We start from the raw sequence: 12994 nt of genomic DNA, 5'->3' as shown, positions 1-12994 counted from the left end.
ATTCTATTGTTTTAATGTTACGTCCCAGAATGGACTTCTGGAAAGGCAGGAAGAGAAAAAACATGCACTTTTTTTTTTTACCTGGCATCACATGATGATTAAGTGTAAAATTCAGATGTTTATTTATATATTATTATATTATATTCATTTTTATTACTTTTATTTTTGTTATATTTAGTAATTTATTTGTTCAATATGACTATAACCTTTCATAATTTACTGTAATAGTACTGAATGCCACTTTGAACATTTGTCCTGAATTTTATTTTTTCATTAAATGAATTAAAGCATAGAAAGCCCATTTTTCGAAGCTGCTAAACTGAAACCACACTAGTAGCTCACAACAGATTTGAGTAAGATTCTATATCTAACCCCCAATAATTTTCTCACTCTGAAATAGTAGTAAAACTAGTACAGGATATCAAAGGAGAAGTATGGAAATGAGCAAAAATATATCCTCTGATATATTTTCTTTCTGCCAGGGGCTACAATCAAACAATGCACGATGAATATTCATCATGGAGCTGAGTAATCAATTCTATTATTTGCTTTTATACACTTCACAAAACTAAGTTCAGCAGAGAAAGACACATCTGGTTGGATGCTGAAGCGAAGTCTCTCTGACTCTTTCACTTCCAGAATGCTGACAGAGACAGTATTCAGGAAATGAAACATTCCTCAAGTGTTCAAAAACTAACACAAAAGACCATTTTTGATGTTGTAAATAATTTACTTTTTTTTTTTTTTTTGCTGACATTTATGTTATAAAATATATGACCTTTAATAATTTGCTTTAAAAGGGACTAAGTTTCATTCCATATGTGGAATATTCTCTATAAAATGCCCTGATTTATATTATTTCAAGTTATTTTTATTTACACTTTCATGTTAGTCTTACAAAGCAGACATCACTTCAAGGAAAATTTATATGTACTAAGCCTTGGGATGTTTATGAAAAAAAAAAAAAGTTTAGTAAAAGGTTATATATAAACTGTGTTTCAGTCTGGCAAGAAGCTGAAAGACAGAAAGAGATCATTTTGTTTTATTCCTAGGCTGCATCATTGCTACCATGTGAATGACTTCTTTTTCATGTTCTTGTAGCTGTGAACAAAACTGTCTTAGGAAATTGTCTTAAACATTTTGCTTATCCAAACGTACAAAAACTTCTCAATCCTTCTTTAACTTTACAGGTCTAATGGGAGTAGAAATCTTTCAAAATGTTATTTTCCACCTGTATTCTCTAACTTTTAGAATATTAATCCAAATCCCAGTGTGCTTCCGTTGCTGCAATGCCAGTGTAATTTTAAAAGCTTTAATTCACCAAGATTTTCAGTACATAGCTTCCCTCACTGTTTTATGTTATTCACAGTAATAAAGGCAATTTCTGTGGCTCCTTTGTTTAATGGAAAACAGGTATTATTAATTCATGATCTGTAATACTAAGCTGGAACCTTATAAACTCACAACAGAAAAGACCAGTGTTAACAAATATTTACACTAAAATTATTAGGTGATTCATAACAGTGCATATAGAATTTGATTGGTATTTCTTCCTATAGATAAGGCATCACAGAACATAACTAAGAATACTTAGAAACACCACCTCCGCAATTTAAGAATGATTCATGATGTTCTTTTTTTTACTGGAAACAACTTCTGAATATAAATGTCCTAATTTCTGCTTAATCAGCAAACAGTTCCACAACATACACACAATGTTATAGGCAACTCTCAAATTAATCTCTTCATGAACTCATGTGCCTTTGTAGAAAAATCAAGAAAACAATTTGTTGAAAGAAGCAATTTAAGTAGTGATATGAATTTCTAAGAATTAATTTCTAAGAATTTACTTTTGTGTTCCCATCACAGAAGTTTATTTCCTTGTTTGTTTTGCCCCTTTCTTTGAATGCAGACCACTCTTACGTGTTCTTAACTTTGGCAGCAGTTCATTTGCAGATGTTTTCAAAATGTGAGCAATGCAGTGTAACCAGTATTTCTCTGTAGGCTTGTCAATAAAATATATGAAATTGGTAGATGAGGAAGAAAGAAAATAGTCAACAGAGACTACACGCTCTTGGTTTATTGAGTGGAGTGGGAGCTGTTTTTAAAAAAGACAGGTTTTATGCTAATTTTTCAAGTTTATCTCTCCTACCAACAGGGAAATACAAAAGAGTTTGGAAATGCTATCTCTTGAACAATGACTAAATGCATTTAGAGTTTAGTCGCCACAGGTAAGTAATAGATATTTGAGCCTTTTCTCCCATTTTTTATATGGGCAGTGAAATTGTGTGATCAAGAGCAAAAGTAATCTTTAACAACCTAATACAAAGCATGTAGGCAATTTGGCTCAGTATCAGATAAACATTTACTTTGAGAAGCCATGAAAATCAGAGAAATTGCTATTTGTGAGTCTTGGCCCTGGACGTGCTTAATCAGCCAGAATTTTCTATTAATGACTTCTGAATAGTCGTGACAAAACTAATTACTTTAAAGAGTTTTGGCAGGATAAGACATGACATTTTATAATGGTAAATAATATCTCTCCTTCTCAGTATGCATCACTGCTGTGCTATGTGCAGTGCATACAAAAAAGGAATGGGCTATGTGTTAAGTTCCTCAATTAAGAATTCTAATTAAAGGGTTTTTCACAGTTCTGAGGTCATCTAGTTATTCTTAACAAGAAATGTATAGGATTGATCTCATAGTCTCATGTTGGGGGATTTTTGCTTCTTTTGTGGCTTTTCTTGTTTAGTTAGTTTTTAACTAAAGTAGAGGTAAATCTAAGAACAACAATGGATTAGAGAATAAAGCACTGTTCAGGATTTTTTTGCAAGACTATTACAGGCTGTTCATCTTACCTTTACCTCTCATTTGGGTCCAAATTCTTCAAGGTCATCTTCTTTGCTTTTAAATACGACATAAATCAAATTATTAGCCTTGGTATACAAACACATTCCTGAGGATTAGAAAAAAGCATGTGGATCAGATTCCTTTGGATTGTTTTCCTTAAATCCTCAGTGATTTTTTTCCCTGCCTGTAGTTAAAGGATACGAGCATTTCCTTTATATTATCTAGTCATATTTCAGATTTGAGGGGGGAGTAACCAATTAGTAAAAGGTAGAATTTGAATGGATTTGCAATTTATTATGGTATCACTTTACATTTCCAAGCTATGGCATATGATACATTAAATAACAGCTATGATAAAAATTATTATTATCCAAATAAGATTTTTTACAAGAACCACAAGTGCTGAGTTCCCTTCCTTGAATTTAAATTGTTATAACATGTTATTTCCTCTTTTGTAATGATAATGGGCATAAAGCAATTTTCATGCTAGAATTGTAAAACATTTTAGAACTACGCACAGTATATAATTGATGTGAGATAACATAGTGTTCTAGGGATGTAACTATAGAGAAACCTTTTGTGGGCTGCCATGTAGATTCCAAGCTAACCAAAACCAAAGACTGCAACACTGACAGTGCTGTTCTTTTGTATTTGTAGGTAGAAGAGTGTTGATAACACAACAGTGTCTTGGCTGGTGCTGAGCTGTACTCACAGAGCATCAAGGCCTGTGTATCCAACAGTCCCTCCCCAACAAAGAGAGGCTGGGAGTGGAGTAGAGGATGGGAAGGGACACTGCTGAGACAGCATACCCAAACTGACCAAAGGGATATTTCATACCTATGAAATCTGCTTCCAGATGTCATACCTATGACATACCTAAGACACGAGAGGGGAAAATGTGTTTCTTCCAAAACAACCCTAAAGATCCCCCCCTTTCCCTTAGCTTCTTTTCAATTACATCTATTGTTCATATATGATTTTCATTTTCCTTAGAATTAAATTCACTAGAATTTGTTCATTTTTTTCTCTAGGTTTTTCTGAAGAGTTTCTACTTCAAAGACAGTCCAAGACACTTATAATAGATTCAGCAAAATTTAAATATCTGTCTTCTGAAATCAGTCAAAACTTAGAAATCTAATTTGTCCTAATATGATACTTTCAGCAGACTACCTTTATTTTGTGTCTTTCTTAGGCAAAGATGCCTTGACTCATGTCTGATTGTTCTAAAGTTCTGCTCAAATTTATTATTTTGTTGTAGAAGACCATTCAAAGAAAAAATAGCACTACTAAATTCAATGTTGCTGTAACTTTCCTCATTAAAAGACAGTGTTTTGCCACTGGCCTTTGGAATGTCTAACCATCAACTATTATTAAAATATCAGTCAATTGCTTGAAATTCATTATGAAAGCATTTTTCAGATGGCATTGTTAATTGAATTTGACATTAGATGTATTTCAGGGTGAGGTAATTAAACTTTGCATGCTATTGACACTGGTTAGTCACATGTATACTTAATTTTCTTTGATAATTTTTAGAACAAAATATAACAGTATTTAAACAGTTCTACATATTTAAGACAAGCCCCATTTTTCATTTCACAAATTCCTTTTTCACTTGAATAGAAACTCGAAAGGATGGAATTTACAATTTTAAACTGGTTCTTTGTTATGTTAAGGTATTTAAATGCAAGCTAGGTCTAATAAGACTTGCTATGGCCCCTCTGACCTAGAATTGTCTCTACATTAAAAAAAAATAAAAGAAACAAAAATCAAAGAAAATAAAATTATCTGGAAGAGGAAATCTTATCCTTTCTCATTTTTAGATCCTGGCCCACAAAGTAAGGCCTTCTGTCCTTTATTTTGCCTGAAGATTTCATGCATTCTGAAAAGTCTTCCTTTAGCATTACAGAATATCATTAAAGATCATTATCTTTCTATTTTGCTTACAAACACGAGAAGTGTTTCCTGATATAATATTTCACATATATTTTCTTGGTCTGAGTCTATGACACTGTATGAGAGAATCAAGGATTCATCTCAATTTTAGCAACATGAAGGTTGAGTCCTCTAAGCAGTGTGTCTTGGTTCCCAAATCCCAGTGGAATGAGGAGAGGACAATGTTTTCTACTCCTTATACCCAGCAGTAGAACAGGGAACCTCATTCTTCCATGAAAAACAGAGGTCACTTCCTCCAGTTATCTTGTGTTACATTGGAAATCTGTGGCAGGAGTGGCAAGTTAAGCCCATCTGTGGAACTCCAAGTGAGAGCTGGAAGTACTAGATCCTGTTTGTAAAGAATGGAATAAATTGAACAAACAAACCTTTGTTCATAAGAGATGTAGCTAGGAAATGTATTGTCTGTATTGTCCACAGATAACTACAAAATGTGAATCTGAAGTGTACTTGCTTTTTAAAGGTAGTACTTCTCTTAGTATTGTAATAGGTATTATAGTATATATTCAAAATATTCTGCTCATAAATAATAGTATAAGTCTTGATTGCCTCCTAAGGGCCTTTTCTAGTAATTTAAGAGAAAAACTGAAGTACGTGATGAATAATCTCACTTTCCCTTCTTTATCCTATCAAAAACTATTTTTCTTCATTTTTTAATTTTTTTGCTTTATTTTTTGCCTTCTGTGGTTATGTTTAGAGAAGCCCTTATTTATGCTGGAAATTCTCACCACAGTTCTATTTTAGTACAGTTTATTTCTCAACTTATCCTAAAAAAATGCTCCCACTTATTTTTATAGATGTCTCATTTTTCTTCTTCTCAAGACTTAGCTAAGTAATTACAAAATAAAGTTCTATGAGAAGGTACAAAAAAATTAAGTCCATCCCAGCCAAAAGCAGGAGAGCAATGTAAAAGAATTATAAATGTTGGGCATTGATATACTACAGCCTACAGTAAATGGTGGCGGTAAATACTATTTTAATCTCAGTATAATAGCAATGTAAGGAAGTTATATTGCATAATTTTGTGGAGACAAATCAGTTGCACATAATGAAAGCAATCACAATTTAACAGATTTAGGGATTACATATTCATAACATCACAACTGTCTTCCCCAACACATTGGTAGGTATAAATGAATATTCATGTAGTGAATATAAAAGCTCTTTTATTTTCAATCAGAAATCTATAGGTAACAAGATGTCCACTGTAGACTAAAAAAAAATTTTCATTTCACTAGGCAGAATTTATTAAAAAAAAAAACAAAACCAAAACCACAACAAAACAAACTCCAAACCAAACCCTGTTTGTCTGTAACTTGTAAATTTTCTAAACACTGCACTTGAAATTTTTAATCAGGAAATCTTTTTCCATGATATTTTACTAATGTCATAATAGTTAAAATTCTACTAGACTTTCAATTGTACATCAATTTTCATCTGTTTGTTACTCGGCTCTAGGATCTTTTCTCCACTCTAAGTGTTATTCTGCTAGGACATAACTCTGGGATGTTTATATGCAGAAATTATAGGTAATAATCTGTTTTGATGTTATGAATGAAAATTTAATTTTCAGTTTAACAAAGATTTAGTTTATATTTTTAGATGTAATGCATTTTCCTAAGTTTTTTACTATATCTGTTGTTCCAGTGATCAATGACTGTGAACATTAACACAATTGTCCCATAGTAACTCTAATATTAAAATACAAAGAATTTCAGTAGGAATAAAAACCTACGTACGGTCAAATAATTTATTAGTATATCAGTAAATATCATACATTTTCATGCTCACTTTTTCTTGATTTCCTGATGACTCCTCCTGATTAAGGACAAAATCATTTAAAACTTACTAAAATTTTCATTTTAGTGACACTGACTAGTAGTTGCAAGGAAGTTCACACTCATGAGATGAGCTCTCTGAAACATTTCCTTAGAAGAAGCGCTCATACATTTGGACAGCCTCATACACTGGCAGGCCTGATTCAGTTGAGTTTGCAGTGTTCATCCTCTCTTTTATGGGTGATAATGGCCAGGGTTAGTAGAAGAGAAAAATGCTTTTGTGCCAAGTGTAAGAATAAATTAAACATTAATCTGAGTATAAATTACTTTAAGATTACTTAGACAATCTCTCCAATGTTTTGCTGATCGGGAGTTTCTCATCTGGTTTTTAATTAATCTGATCATTCTCCTCCCTTAACTTTCAGTTCAGTTCAAACTTCTGTTCACTACCATGCCATAGTAGTGGTGTTTAGCTTCTGATTCTCTGTACTCTCATTTAATCTTTAAACTCAAATAGATCACAGAATCATGGAATAAGCTCCATTGGAAAGGACACTCAAGGGTCCTTGAGTCCTGCATAGGACCATACCCAAGAGTCACACCATGTGCCTGAGAGTATTGTCCAAATGTTTCTCTAACTGTCTCAGGCTTGGTGATGTGACCACTTCCCTGGGGAGCCTGTTCCAGTGCCTAACCACCCTCTGGGGTGAAGAACCTTTTTCTAATATCCAACATAAACCTCCCCTGGAACAACTTCAGATCATTCCCTCAGGTCCTGTCACTGCTTACCACAGAGAAGAGATCAATTATTTACCACAAGACTGTTTCTTACTTCAACAGTTGTAAATAGAACAGCAGTTAGTGTTTCTCTGAAACATGACTTAAAAGCAAAGAAAATAACTTACTGTGCAGGTGTGTACTAGGTAAATAATACCCTTTTATCACAATCAGCTTTTTTATAGATATGGAGTTTAAAACTTCTGTCAAAAACCTCTTCCACAAAAGTGTACACCAGAAAACTACAAAGAATTTAGAATACAATTCAAATGTATGCACAATTATTAAGTTTAGAAAGGGATTTTATGAAATTAGTTTTGCGACCCTTCTGGTAATGTCAGAGAAAAAAGATGACCAAGACTGAAATACATGAGGTATGTCAAGGATTTTCCCATTCTAATATTTTGGATCTCCATGTTTTACACCAATCAAATTTTGAATTAGGGAAGATCAGACTCAAATCTCAAGTGGGAAACAAGTGTTTTTACTGAAGGTTTAATACATTTATCCTTCTTGATTATGTGTGGTATGGCATCTCCGGAATAGATCATTCACTTTGTGTATGTGAATTACATACACAAAGTTTGCTGGTTTGGCCCTTTCCTGGGAAGACCAGTCCTTTTCATGAACCATACCCTGGCAAAGATTCCAAGCACTGTGTGGATCTGCAACTCAGCTTCCCTACTTTAAAAAAGTTCTGCTGTTGAGTTATCAGTCATCTCTGGAAACTGTGCTCCCTCCTTTGGAAGATCTTTGATTTGTAAAGCAGTTATGATTATAATGAATACCAAAGTATGTATATATTTGTACATGTGTATGTGTGTATTTGCTTACATATGTGTAGATAATAGGCAGTGATCATTACTGTGATTCTTAATTTTTAGTAATTCCTTCAGACACAGGAAATGTATAAGAGATGTCTTGGTAAAGATATTTTAGTAGGGAAAATGAATTTGATCTGCTAGAAAAGCTAAAATAAAACAGCAAGCATGATATGAAGCACATAGAAAAGCAATGCTGGCTGGAACTTAAGCAAAAAAAGAAGCAGCTTAAGTGTGCACACCAATATGTGTGTGAGCATAGGCACGAAGTTTTAGAGGATTTAGAAGAGAGTGACAGAGAAATAATTTTTGGGAAGTGGGCAAAGACTTCTAGCAGTCAGATTTGCTGGCATGCATGCTGATCTTCCCAAGCACACAATATTCAGAAACCATTTTCTATACCTGTTCCTTACTTGGAAGTCTGGTCAGATTAACTATGAGCTAAAGTTTATGCTCTCAAGCAGCCCTGGGGCTTAGCTTGCAGCAATCCTTTATAGTTAGCACATTAGTCATCTTCAACTGGAGATGAACTTGAAAAATAGCTGATATATCTTCCAAATACCAGCCAGATGTAGAACTGCCACAGGTTCTACTCACGGGAAAATGTCACTATGTCTGTTAATCAACATTTTATTTCAGCTGAATCTTTTCTGACAACAATGTTTCTGAGAACAGTATTCAGGCATGATATGAGAAACTCAATAGCAACTCACTGCAGGTGTATAGGTTATGCCATGTCATGTGACCTCAGCCAGCCAAGTGCAACATTTTCACCCTGTGCCTCTCTTTCATAAATTCCAACTTTCTCCAAATTGTTTTGATTTTTCTCTAAATTCCACTTTAGACAGAAATAGTTTTTAGACTTACCTTATCAGTACCCCAATGTGTTTACATGCCAGAAAGAAATAGCATAAAAATAAATTCTATTCATCAGTGACAGGCAAATATTTTAATTTTCATTAGTTTTGACAGGACTTAGTTTGCCATAGGTAATACACATTTACACACTGTATTTTATCAGTGCATCACAACATTTTACAATGAATTACAATTTGTCACGTAGTATTAATATTATGTTGTATCTGACAGGGTATTGCTTCTATCTACACACACCAAGAAGTTACTAAACTTACAGAAATTTTATGTGTTTTCTTTTATCTTCAGCTCTTAAAAGGTGGGGGAGTTTCTTGTTGGCCAACTGAACAGATAACTGTTAATATATGTTTTGGCACCAAGTGGTAAAATCTATTGACTGAAATTTTAGCATTTTTGTTTCTCATGATATTCTGGCTTTTAAAAATTCAATCATTAACAAGCTTTAATACGACATAGAAACTCCAACATACAAAATCCTCTAGTGGTCTAATCCTGTGCCATTTAAGTAATTAGGGACTTTGTAATTACCTTCAGCTTTTTGTTCCCTATCTATAAAAGTGCTCAAGCTCAACCGCACTTCAATGTATGAAGTGCAAAGTATTCTAAGCAGAGTTTGTTCTGATTGTTTCATGGAGTACTGTTGCATCCCGGGTTTGGGTTCAGGTTAGGGGTTCCAATCTATGTTAGATAGCCAAGTTCTGTGTACTCCAATGCATCCCCTGTGTTTCCCCACTTGCAGCGGTTATCTCCAGGCTGCCTGCCATTGGAGTGTCCCCCCGTCACTCCTCTGACCACTCCCCCATCCAGTCCTGAGATTTCTGTGTCTGTCACCCCATTCCTGCAACCCCATTTGCCCCGGAGCCCCATGTCCGCCCCTGCTGCGTTCCCATTGGTCGCCATGGTCCATGTCATCGCCACAGCGCCTGCCCTCATTGGGCGGGAGGGCTCCCGTCCTCCCTGTCCCACCCCTATATCATCCCACTCCCCCCCGGTCCCATCGCCATTTTCATCCACGCAAGGTTGGGAGCGGTCTGCGGCTTCTCCATTGCAGCTCCTGCAGCCATTAAAGCCTCCAGCCGCCATGTGGACGGATTTGATCAATTTCCTTGCCTCTTTATTTCCTCCCTAGTGCCGACAGCAAAGCGTAGCCAGCCCGCCCCCGTGCCCAGGAATTGTGAAAAGCGCCGGTCCCAACTGGGCACTCAGGAGCTGACCGGGGCCGAGAAAAATAACGCATTGTCGCAGAGTACCATGATAGGATTGCAGTGCTAACTGAAATCTTGCGCATACTGAGGAAAAGGAATTAGCTAGGATAAATTAGACATATTTTCAGGAAATGCTGGAAGCACACTGATCTGATAATTCCTTATACAGTCATTTGCATATTTGAAGCAGAGATAAAATTTCATGAAATGAGGCTTATAACAAATGATTAGTTTGTGCAAATATTTATTATAGCATGCATGGGACAGACAAGTATCCAGCAATATTAGATATTTCTCATTTTAACCTAATAAAAACAAAGAATCAAAAAAAGAAAATAAAAAGTTTGTACTAAGAACCTCATGGATTAACATGTGATTAGACACACAATTGAACATTTAAATACTTGCTTAACAAAATCTTTTTTCATAGGTGCAGTTTTCTGATGCTTTAGTAAGAGCTTTAATGAATGTATACTTTACCAAATGTGCATCTAGACATGAATTCTGATTCTGAATTATATATTATTTTGTTGCAAATAGTTACAATCTAATTAGCTACTCTTCAGTATATTTCCTATTACCACTTGTTGATAAGGGTTTCATATTGATTTACAATAATATTTTCCCAGAAAACATTAAATGCACATAAAATATGCATATTAATTTCCTATAAATTATATATATTAAAATCTATACATATAAAGGACATAAAAATTTAACTCTGTCATTCACGAAAATGCCATCAGAATCAAAGCAATTTCACCTGTCTCCATCTTAACAAAAAACACTTTACATTCATTTTAAGGCATCTTTTTTCATTATGATGTATTATGAATGTCTTGACCAAACACCTAACTGATCTCTAGCACCACTGTTAATGTTATAGAAAACTTCTAAAGCTGTTTCATTGTAATTTTTGAAGAAGGGATTTAACAAGCGTTTATCGAAATATATGTCTAAGTGATTTTGTATTAATCTGCATGACTTGTCAACATTAATTTAATAATTTCATCATGTTCTCTTTTATATTCATGAGGTTATTAAAACCCTGGGTTGTTTTTTTTTCTTGTTAGTGTGATGGGTTGACTTTGTCTGGCTGCTAAGTGCCCACTGAGCCACTCTCTCACACCCCCTCCCCTGCAGGACAGCAGAGAAAATAAGATCAAAAACTCATGGATTAAGATAAAGTCAATTTAATGAAGAAAAGCAAGGCTACATGGAGAAGTGAAGCAAAGCAAGAAGATTTATTATTTATGTTCAATGCTCATGCAATATCTAATGTCCAGCCAGTTCCTGGGGAGTAGACGCTCTATACGTACCTTGTCATGTTTTATTAGCAAACTGACTAAATCACGGATGTTTGTCAGGATTTCTTACATGATATTCAATGTTTTCTACTTGAATAAAACCTGAATGTTGCAACTTTATTGCTAAAGGGGGAAGGAAGCTTCCTACCATAATAACCAAAGGAAAATAAAGGGCCTCAAGTCAAATTAATTTTACTGTTTACTGCAACAAAAATTCTTAACCCTTTCAGTCAAAAAAGTTGTTAAAAGGTAGCTTTGCACAAATGGCAGCCTTAGTTTATAAACATTATAAATTTAAAAACACCTGGGAAACATAGATTTTTATTTTGTTTTCAACAGCATTAATAAAATAGGAAAATTCTAGGGTTTCTTTTTTGTTTTGTTATTTTTTTATTTTATTTTGAAGGCATATTTTCACCTTTTTTCTATTAAAGTCTATTTTAGTCAAAAAACGCCTTACTTTTGATAGCTGAGGAGTACAAAAATGTCCTACTTCATAAGGCACTGTTAACATCTAAAATGTGAAGCCTTTTTAAAATTAAATTAGGCTAATACAGCTCTAGACCTACAGGTCAAGAATTCATATGCATATTTCAATAAGCATAAAATAAATGTGAGAAAGACTATAGGAAGTATCCCCCCTATATTCAATCTGAAACAATTATGCCTGGGAGGAAACACAAGAATGTTTTTGGGGTTTTTTTGTATATTTTTGTTGAAAATATAAAAATTAAAAACTGTGTTTCGTGGTTACATTTTTTCTTCTTTAAAAAAAAAAAAACTTTCATTAAAAGCAAATGTTTATTGGAAGAAGGAAAATCATACAAATAAGATAATACCAGAATATCAGGTATAGCGAAGTCTTGTGGCTCACAAACAAGTAGGGGGCCATTTGTGAGAATAGTTAATAAACAACTAACACAGAATAGTTAATAAACAATTAACACAGTTAGTAACAGCAACACACACACATCCCTTTCTCATCTGGCTTGCTAACTTTGAGAGAAGAACTTTTATACAAAGTTTCTGTTGAGAACCAAAACAATTTCTTGATGCCAGGAATCTACAGAAGCAGTTGTGCTGTGTTTATTTCACATGAATTAAGAAGAATTGATTGGTGAAGTGCCTGTTGAGGGCATCCTTGGCTGCAGCTCCTATGAGAAAATGCTGTTTGAGATCCTGAGAAAATAAGAAAGAAAAACAACAGATCTACAACCACAAGCCTCTGGAGATGATCCCTGTTTGTTTAGTGCTCTGCTTGGTGAGATCCTGTGGGAGACTGTCCTGAAAAGAAAAATGGCACCAGAGAGCTGGTTGACCTCCAAGAACAATGTTCTCAAAACACAGAAATATTCATTCTGACATGCAGGAAATTGACCAGGTGAGGCAGAAGGTCGGTGCAGATAAACAAGGAAATCCTGACTGAG

General features: G+C 34.4%; 1 long non-coding RNA gene across 1 annotated transcript; it reads left to right on the top strand.

Moving 5' to 3' along the window:
• Positions 1–481: 481 nt before the first annotated feature.
• On the top strand, positions 482–3774 carry LOC128801187 (uncharacterized). Its single transcript, XR_008435149.1, has 3 exons — positions 482–528; positions 2159–2231; positions 3508–3774. It is a non-coding gene; the product is annotated as an uncharacterized LOC128801187 (long non-coding RNA).
• Positions 3775–12994: the final 9220 nt, after the last annotated feature.

The sequence above is a fragment of the Vidua chalybeata genome, chromosome 1, assembly GCF_026979565.1.
Source record: "Vidua chalybeata isolate OUT-0048 chromosome 1, bVidCha1 merged haplotype, whole genome shotgun sequence".
Taxonomy (NCBI): Eukaryota; Metazoa; Chordata; class Aves; order Passeriformes; family Viduidae; genus Vidua; species Vidua chalybeata.
The sequence above is the reverse complement of the archived record's forward strand: the minus strand, read 5'-3'. Positions and strand labels throughout refer to the sequence as shown.